Source organism: Limulus polyphemus, unplaced genomic scaffold (assembly GCF_000517525.1).
Source record: "Limulus polyphemus unplaced genomic scaffold, Limulus_polyphemus-2.1.2 Scaffold722, whole genome shotgun sequence".
Classification (NCBI taxonomy): Eukaryota; Metazoa; Arthropoda; class Merostomata; order Xiphosura; family Limulidae; genus Limulus; species Limulus polyphemus.
The window spans coordinates 307,588-313,658 of record NW_013666332.1 but is presented as its reverse complement, the minus strand read 5'-3'; the positions used below and the strand labels follow the sequence as shown (position 1 = coordinate 313,658).

At 31.0% G+C, this 6,071-nt stretch overlaps 1 protein-coding gene across 1 annotated transcript in view; it reads left to right on the top strand.

The window, feature by feature from the left end:
• Positions 1-5,941, top strand: part of LOC106460168 (ankyrin-3-like) — a 22,397-nt gene extending 16,456 nt beyond the window's left edge. The window contains exon 4 of the mRNA XM_022386820.1: positions 2,549-5,941. The gene's annotated coding sequence lies outside the window, so the exon portion shown is untranslated. The remainder of the gene's footprint in view (positions 1-2,548) is intronic.
• The last annotated feature ends 130 nt before the right edge of the window (positions 5,942-6,071 follow it).

Here is a 6,071-nt window from a genome sequence, read left to right as displayed (position 1 = left end):
GTTTTGTGGTTTTGATGAGCATGTGACTTGTATCGACCCGGTGTTGTGTTTTGTGGTTTTGATGAGCATGTGACTTGTATCTACATAATGTTGTATTGTGTGGTTTTGAAGATCATGTGACTTGTATCTACACACACTGTTGTGTTCTGTGGTTTTGAAGATCATGTGACTTGTATCTACACACACTGTTGTGTTCTGTGGTTTTGAAGATCATGTGACTTGTATCTACACACACTGTTGTGTTCTGTGGTTTTGAAGAATATGTGACTTGTGTCTACACAGTGTTTTGTTTTATGGTTTTGATGAGCATGTGACTTGTATCGACACGGTGTTGTGTTTTGTGGTTTTGATGAGCATGTGACTTGTATCGACACGGTGTTGTGTTTTGTAGTTTTGATGAGCATGTGACTTGTATCTACATAATGTTGTATTGTGTGGTTTTGATGAGCATGTGACTTGTATCTACACACACTGTTGTGTTCTGTGGTTTTGAAGAGCATGTGACTTGTATCTATATAGTATTATGTTTTGTGGTTTTGAAGAATATGTGACTTGTGTCTACACACACTGTTGTGTTCTGTGGTTTTGAAGCTTTGGGGTTCATTCTTTTACATAAATGGACTATAACCATTTTATACTGCATTCAATCGTACACTGTGGAGATCTGTAGTTTTGAACATTTTGTTGTCTCATATTCCTACTGTACCATTTAACTTAATATTGTGACATAGAACACTTGCTATTGATTATTGGATTTTTTTTACAAGCATAGTATTTATAATATTTTGATCCTGTACCATGGCTTAAGATCCTATTAATATTGAGGTATAGTAAAAAAATTTTTACATTTTTATGTTTATTGTGTTATACATTATAAGCATGAAGAGTAGTTTTTTTTTATAGTAATAGAAGAGCAAAATATTCATGTAAAATGTAACCTTGTTATCAGAATGATATACAACAGTGTGCAGTTGTTTTTATGCAGTATTGTGTCCTAACAGCAATCTAACTGCTATATTCTAAATAAGGGAGCATTCTAGCAGTTGTTGAATATTTTATAAATGTAATTTCTGATATACATATTGTTTATTTAAAGAAGTCTAGAACATACAGTACTGTTAATATGGATCTCTTTTGTTAATGGCACTATAGGTTGTTACAATATGTGGTTCACTTGCACATGTTCTACTTATCTATAATTTTCTTCCAATTCTGACAGTAAATTCAAGTTAGAGATATTGTGTTTAAAATTTATTGAGATGATCTGAACAGTGTTGAAATATAAAGGTGATATACAGTGAAATAATATATTTTCAGGAGGTGATTGTAATATTGAAACTTTGTTTAGTTATTTATGAGAATAAAGTTGTGTTGGAAAATTTTATACTATGTCAGAATCTCCTAGTGGACAGATAATACTCTTACTGTAATAACTTTTTTTCGGGTATTATAGAACAAAAGTTGTTGGAACCAAATCTTTCATTGATCAGAATGTATTAGACATAATGGTAACTACAACAAAAAGTTTCATCAATCAAAAAATAATGGAGGTATAGTATCTGTTTTGTTCAGTTATTCCAGTGACCAGTTGTTTTAGTAAAGAAGGTTATAGTAATACAATAATTGTTGTTTCCAAAACTTTTTGTTTTAGTGTGCTATAATGATAGAGTAGTTAGTGGGAAGGAAATATTCAGATGTTAGAACAGTAAGGAGATATATATATTAGTTGCTGTGAATAAAACTTGATAGTGTAAACAACTATAAAGGTAAAATAATTGCAGTGATTGCAACATTTGAAAACAACATAGAATATATTGATAGTATCTTGATATGCAGAGTATTTAAGTATTTTAACTGGTAGTGAATTTGTGGTAATTTATTTATGTGACCCTACTAACATTGAATGTTTAGACCAGTGATTGCTTTTTTTTTACAGAACATTTGAATTTCACTTTATATGTTCATCAAACTGTAAAACTTTGCATACAGCAATGCAAGCTCCTTGAAGATGTGTGGTAGTATTACCAGTTGGTTGATATAATCTTATAGAGTTGATCTGTCACCATGTGTGTTTGTAGTTACGATGAATCACTGCATACAATTGTGTGATATTTTAGATTTGTGTGATATTTTAAATCTTGATAAACAGTTTCTGGACTTCGTGTTATATGGAGCTATAATGTGAAATTCAATTCTCTACACATATGTTAATTAGTGTACATGATTAAAGCCAAGTTGAAGAGTTAAAATGACCATAAAGACTTAATGATGCAAAAGATGTTTAATAATGGTAGTAATGTCACACATTCAGTGAGATAATTTTGACATTTAATATTTTGTATTGCTGAATAAGAAAGATAAAGCAGCTTGTTGACATTAGCATAAAGATCAATATTGTAAACTTTGATATGGTTATAAATTCCCTGTGACTAGTCATATAGGATAATTTTACTTCATTACTTATATAAAAGCTGTTTAATAGACATTTGTTATTTATGAACTAGTTCTCTAGTAATTTGTGATATAATGTATTCTCTCTTTATGACAGCACGTGATGAAACTAAAATGTTGGAGCTTTTTCATTCTAGGAGACTTCATTAGTATTTTCTGTAGAGTTAATTTATTTTACATGATTATGTATTTTGTGGACTGATAAACATACAAGTTATCTTTAAAAAGTGTAAATATACTTTTAATAATCTCATTCAGTTTAAAGGGGAACCTATGTTCACTGAGTAATAAATTGAAAAATACTTTTTTTAGATTGTTTTATTGTTAGTGATAGATATTTGTAACAAGAAGTTATCAAAGTCTTGTTGATTTCTCAGTTTTAAAGTGATTATTGTTGTATATGGAATACTCACTAGTTCTTTTCAAGGTAGGGTTGTATATTATTAAAACATTCTTATTGTAATTATCAATTGTTTAGTAGTTTTCCCTGACAAAGTTATTCTTAAATTGTCCCTTTACATTTCTTCACAGTGTTTAATAGTCATTGAATTATGTGAATCATAAACAGATGAAAGTCATGTTGTTGTCATGAATTTTTTTATTATAATTTTTAAGTTTTTGTTTCTATGAATGTCTAATTACGAACAAAACCAAATAGTAGCATGGATTTGGAAAATTTAGTATCATGTATTTTCACAGTTTAGTCCAATGTGTTATTAATACAGGTTTATTGTTTTACAAGTGTCATATACGTGTAAATCCATGTGTAGTGGGAAGGCTCTGTAGCATTATATTTTAAAATCGTTATGTACCTTCACCTCCACAACTTGCATAAATATTTTGAATGCAATGAAAAACATTGTTAAAGAAGTTGATTATGATGGTTGATTTTTATTGTGAGATGGGATAAAAGTATAGCTTTGCACTAGTAGTTATGTTATAAAATGGTTAGGAGATTTGAAAGTGTTTGGTGATCAGATATTTAGATTTAAAAAAGCATAAAAAATAAAAAGTATAGGCTTAGGAGAAACTGGAAGATTTCAGACTATAGAGCTACCTTGATTAATGTAGAAATACAGGAATATATGGTAGACTGAAGAACTCCTGAGTTTCCTGGACTACTAAAGAGATAGGAGGAGTCAATAAACTTTAGGACTACTTAGGTACCCAGAGCATTTTAAAGATGTAGGATGAGGTGGTAGGTTTGAGGACTTGTTTTGCATTAAAAGGTGTGGCTTGTGAAGTGGGTAGGACATTTTAGTATGAATTCTATAATTGCTGTAACCAAATATTTGAGTAAAAAAAGTATTGGAGTGAACAATGGGCTAAAGTACTCTCCAGATACTTGTAACACTAGGAGGGATTACTAGATTGTAGGGCTGCAGAGATAGTCAAGACATTGTAAAGATGTAAAATGATGCTGTAGGCTCTGGGAAGACTGAGGAACAATTTAAAAGTATAGGAGGAGTTAGTTAGTTTCAGTACAACTGAGGTATCTGGGACAATGTATAAATGTAGGATGGGACAATGGACTTTAGGACAACTGAGTTAGCTGAAACATTGTCAAGATGTAGGATAAGTAGTAAACTTTAGAATAACTGAAGTATCTGGAACATTCTAAAGATATATGTTGAGGTAGTAAACTTTAAGGCAGCTGAGGTATCTGGAACATTCTAAAGATATATGTTGAGGTAGTAAACTTTAAGGCAGCTGAGGTATCTAGAATATTGTAAAGATGTAGATTGAGGTAGTAAACTTTAGGGTAGCTGAGGTATCTGGAACATTGTAAAGATGTAAGTTGAGGTTGTACTTGTGAGGCGGTTATTTACACTATAATGATGTAGGTGAAGCTATTGGATCTTAGGATTTCCAAAGTAGCTAGAACACCATAAAGGTTATAAAACCTAGAAACTACTGTAGTAGATATTAAGATATTTGGCATTTGTTGCTATAATTAGTGTAATGTAGGTGTTTGTGTAACAGACTTATCTCAAGAATTGCTCTGAATATTAATAAACCAAATACATCACTTTCACAAAGCTCTTAGAAAACTGTGGAAATGTCTAAATCACTTTGAAATTTTGATTTTTTTTAGAACTCCTTCAGTTTTTTTAATAATGCCTTGACATATAATATTTACATTAATCTAGCATTTTGAATACAAGCATTTGGTTTTTTCAGTAGATATCTTGAAAATGAACACTATTGTGTGAAATTTGCCTCTGAGAAAAAGTCATGTCTACTATTTTGTAGCAAAGATCTTTACCATTACTAAAGTAATTTGAAGCTATTTTACGTATTTAAAGAAAAACAATCAAATATTTGACTTATTGATAATAATGTTGGTTTTAATAATTAGTGTTGCTTGAGTGTATAGTAGATGTTAATACAGTAGCAGTATTATAGTGAAAAAGAAGTAGTGGTTATGGATTTTTTGAAGTGTTTGCTTAAGTATTAACCTGTAGCTACTTTGAAACCAAATATACTCTGTTTATTTGAATTTTAAAAAAGTGGTAAATTCACCATGTATTTTTCCTGGAATGTAGTAAAGAAATGTTACTGTTTGCATAATTAGTAATCTTTGCAGATGAAACAACTCATATATTGTGCCTTTATACTTATTGTTTAAAATGTTTAGTAATTGTTGAAGCTTCATCAGAGAAAAAGAAAAAAATAGAAGCCTTGTTTTCTTTTATTTTTAGTTAAGACTGAAATAAAGAGTTCATTATTCTATTTGGATCACCTTTCTTTCTGTCGTATTCATTAAAAATAACAGTAATTTAATATTTTATCTGTTTTGGATATTGTGAACATTTCAGATTGTTTCACTGTGGCCTTGGAAGAGCTGTTGTTCATCACTGTTGAAATTCAGGTATACTCTGGATGTTACTTACCTTCGTAAGGTATCACAGAACACTTCTGTCACACAAACCTTCTCTAGCACCTTGTACTGTAGGAACAATACGAGTAGTCATTGGCCTCTTGCAGCTTCCCATATTTTTACCCTGTTGTCAGCATTTAAAAGGGCTAAAGTGATTTTTTAGACTATCTAGCACATTTCCAGTCAACAGTATGTTTCCTGTTTGCATTAGAGATGACCAATGTTTGGACTGATGATCACTATACGACATTTGTTTTATGCCCGTTGCATATAGTTGAATCCCAATCACTTTTAATGGAATCAGTCAGTTGAAACACAGTCTGTTGCACTTAGCAAGCATGTCTAACCATATTTTCCTTTAGTCGGCAAGCCAGCTTTTGCTTCTCTTGATAAGACTTTGAACAACCAATAATAGAAATGGTCTTTACTAATGACGTTCTTATAGTTGAGCCCCAACCGTTATGTGTCTGTTTAAGTCTAACATATCCTTACCCATTGCCGTACAGAGTGACTAATATGATTGCACTTATTAGGCTCAAGCTACTAGCATCTATTAGTATTCCTCACATGGGCAGGAGGTATTAATGGTGGACAGTCAATGTATATGTGTGTGTGTGTGTATATATATATATATATATATATATATATATATATATATATACACACACACACACACTACACGTACGTAGTTAGTACTATAAGTTAAGTAAGGAAACGAACACTACTACTACTACGTATA